Genomic DNA, 4,210 nt, shown 5'->3' with positions numbered 1-4,210 from the left:
TTTCATTCGTGACTTTATCTATTTGGGTCCTCTTTTCTTTTTGAGAAGTCTGGCTAGAGGTTTATCATTTTGTTTTTTCAAAACAAAATATTTTTTCCAAAAACCAACTTTTAGTTTCATTGATCTGTTCTACTGTTGTTTTTTTCTTTTTGATTCTATATTGTTTATTTCTGCTCTGGTCTTTATTATTTCTCTTCTCCTGCTGGCTTTGGGGTTTCTTTGCTGTTCTGCTTCTAGTTCCTTTAGGTGTGCTGTTAGATTTTGTATTTGGGATTTTTCTTATTTCTTGAGATAGGCCGAGATTGCAATGTATTGTCCTCTTAGGACTGCCTTTGCTGCATCCCAAAGGGTTTGGATTGTTGTGTTTTCATTTTCATTTGTTTCCATATATTTTTAAATTTCTTCTTTAATTGCCTGGTTGACCCATTCATTCTTTAGTAGGATATTCTTTAACCTCCATGCATTTGAAGGTTTTCCAAACTTTTTCCTGTGGTTGATTTTAATTAAGTTTCATAGCATTGTGATCTAAAAGTGTGCACAGTATGATCTCAGTTCTTTTGTATTTATTGAGGGCTGTTTTGTGACCCAGTATGTGATCTATACTGGAGAATGTTCCATGTGCACTCGAGAGGAATGTATATTCTGCTGCTTTAGGATGAAAAGTTCTAAATATATCTGTCAAGTCCATCTGGTCCAGTGTATCATTCTGGGCCTTTGCTTCTTTATTCATTTTCTGTCTAGATGATCTGTCCATTGTTGTAGTGGAGTATTAAAGTCCCCTGCAATTACCACATTCTTACCAATAAGATTGCTTACGTTTGTGATTAATTGTTTTATATATTTGGGTGCTATTGAATTTAGTGCTTAAACATTTATAATTGTTAGCTCTTTTTGATGGATAGACCCCGTAATTATGATATAATGCCCTTCTTAGTCTCGTTACAGTATTTAGTTTACAATCTAGTTTGTCTGATAAAAGTATGGCTACTCCAACTTTCTTTTGACTTCCACTAGCATGATAGAAGTTTCTCCATCCCCTCATTTTCAATCTGAAGGTGTTCTCAGGTCTAAAATATGTCGTTTGTAGACAGCAAATAGATGTGTCTTGTTTTTTTATCCATTCTGATACCCTATATCTTTTTATTGGAGCATTTAGTCCTTTTACATTCAGTGTTATTATTGAAAGATATGGGTTTAGAGTCATTGTGTTATCTGTAGGTTTAATGCTTGAATGATGTCTCTGGTCCTTTGTCATCTTTGCAACACTCACAGAGTCCCCCTTAGGATTTCTTGTAGGGCTGGTTTAGTGGTGATGAATTCCTTCAGTTTTTACTGTTTGGGAAAACCTTTACCTCTCCTTCTATTCTGAATGACAGGTTTCCTGGATAAAGGATTCTTGGTTGCATATTTTTTCCTATTCATCACATTGAAAACTTCCTGCCACTCCTTTCTGGCCTACCAAGTGTCAATAGATAGGTCTGCTACTAGTCTGCTCTTGTAGGTTATGGCCTGTTTATCCTTAGGTGCTTTCAGAATTCTCTCGTTATCTTTGTATTTTGCCACTTTCAATATATATGTTGTGCAGAAGATCAATTCAAGTTATGTCTGAAGAGAGTTCTCTGTGCCTCTTGTTTTTAAATGTCTGTTTCCTTCCACAGATTGGGGAACTTCTCAGCTATGGTTTGTTCAAGTACACCTTCAGCCCCTTTCTCTCTCTCTTCTTCAACTCCTATGACATGGATATTGTTCCGCTTCATTGAATCACTTAGTTCTCTAATTCTCCTGTCGTGATCCAGAATTTTTTTTATCTCTCTTTTTCTCAGCTTCATCTTTTCCCACAATTTTATCTTCTATTTCACCTGTTCTCCCCTCTGCCTCTTAAATTCTCACTGTCACCGCTTCTAGTTTATTTTGCACCTCATTTACATTTTTTAATTCATCATGACTATTTTTTAGTTCCTTGATCTCTGCAGCAATATATTCTCTGTGTCTTCTATGCTTTTTCCAAGTCCAGCAATTAATCTTATGACTGTTATTCTAAATTCTTGTTCAGTTATATTGTTTATATCTGGTTTGATCAATTCTTTAGCTGTCATTTCTTCCTGGAATTTCTTTTGAGGAGAATTCTTCTGTTTCATCATTTTGGCTAGTATTCTGTCTCTTATGTGTTCTTAAATCTTGTTATGTGCCCTGTACCTGTGAGCACTACTATAGTAAAGAGGGGTCATAAACTGTCCAGGACCTGGCCCTTCAGGAGGTGTTTTTTGGAGAATGTTACTTGCTCTCTCCTTACTTTATCTCCTTACTCATAGTGATGTTTTGAAGCCTCCACTCAGTGTGCTTTGATTTGTTTATTGAAGTAGCCCTGTAAAGGAAAATAAATGAACAAACAAAAAATAAACAGAAAACAAAAACATGGAAACACAGAAACAAAAAATACCCCAAAACAAAAAAACAGAAACACTAGCTACAAGTAAACAACAGGGTGGAGGCGGTGCTAATGGAAGAGGCCTTATACTATACAAAGAGAGAAATGATAAGGTGGAGAAAAAGAAAAAATAAAAATTGACCAGACAGAGAAACTATACAGCTTTATCCAGAGAGAAAGAAAGGAAAATAAAGAAGGAGGTGGGGGAAAAGAAAAGAAAATAACATTGACCATACAGAGAAACTATTTGGCTTAATCCAGAGAGAGAGAGAGAGAGAAAGGACAATAAAGAAAGTGGTGTGGAACATATATCAAGAGAATGGATTAAATATGTCTGCTTAAACAAACCAACAACCAGAGTAACCAGATTAGAGGGGGAAAGAGATAAGGAGAAAAGGAAGGAAGAATATATCTATATAATAAGAATTGTCCAAGAATTAAACCAGGCAATGCAACAGCTTTGGTCTGGGGGAGGGGCTGTCTGGTTCCTCAGTATCAATCTAGCTCCTGTAGATATGCAGTTGCCAGGTGTGGAGGGGCATGGTTTGGTGTAGGCTGGTCCCACCTCCACTGTGGGCCCAGCTGTCCATCCCCGAAGCCCCACCTTGTTGGTGGTGGGGAGAAAATGGTGACACCCAAGTTTCTCCTCCATGGACCAGGTGTCCCAGACCACTCTGGTCAAGCCATCCTCACTGTGCCATGGGTGCAAATGAAGTGGTTTGTCCTGTTCTGGTGTTTCCCGTGCCCTGGCGCTTGGCTGGGATTCAAACTCCCACTCCACGTGCCCCAGTACTGGGGGAATGCAGCGCCACACCTCCTGATATATAGTCTCTGGCTGGTGGACACAGGCAGGCTTTGTTCTGTCCCACAGCACTCCAGCGAGGGGATCACTTTCTCCTTCTGTGGACTATGCCACTGACCTAGCCACCAAGCCGGGGGCTGGCTTCCCTCCTCCCCAGGTGCATGATCTGGGCAGCAGGCCCCAGTCCAGAGAAAGCCCCTCAGTTAGAGTTTGGATCTTTCTCCATCCAGTCCATGGTTTTTCTCTTGTCCAGACACCCCAGCCTCTTGTCCTATGCCTCTGCAGCCTCTCTCTCTCTTCCCTTTGTCTCTTCGCAGAAGGGCATCCCTCCCCTCCTTTCGTTTTATCTCTCCCAGTTAGCAATCACACACCTATAGCCTGTCATTTCGTCCCAGTGGATCCCTGGAAGTGACTGTCTCCTTGCCTTCTGGACTCTTGGATTTCAAAGTCTTTTAAGCTTCAACACTGTTTGAGAGGAGGGAACTTCGGATCCCCCTACTTCTCCTCCATGTTGGCCCCTCCCCCTCACAGAATTAATTTGGAAGCTTTCCTTCCTTTTCTACTTTTTGTAATAGTTTGAGAAGAATAGGTATTAACCGCTCTTTAAATGTTTCGTAGAGTTCACCTGTGAAGCCATCTTGTCCTGGACTTTTGTTTGTTGAGAGTTTTTAAATTTAATTTCATTACTGGTAATCAGTCTGCTCAAATTTTCTAATTCTCCCTGATTCAGTTTTAGAAGGTTATGTTTCTAGGAATTTATCCATTTCCTTTACGTTGTCCAATTTGTCATCATATAATTTTTCATAATATTGTCTTATAATGTTTTGTATTTCTGTGGTTTTGGTTATTATTTCTCCTCTTTCATTTTTGGTTTTGTTTATTTGAGTCCTCTCTCTCTCTCTCTCTCTCTCTCTCTCTTCTTTCTCTCTCTTATCAGGCTGGCTAAAGGTTTATCAGTTTTGTTGATCTTTTCAAAGAAC

Source organism: Puma concolor, chromosome B4 (assembly GCF_028749965.1).
Source record: "Puma concolor isolate L17-30 chromosome B4, mPumCon1.1.hap2, whole genome shotgun sequence".
In the NCBI taxonomy this organism is placed as follows: domain Eukaryota; kingdom Metazoa; phylum Chordata; class Mammalia; order Carnivora; family Felidae; genus Puma; species Puma concolor.
This window is presented reverse-complemented; position numbering follows the sequence as displayed.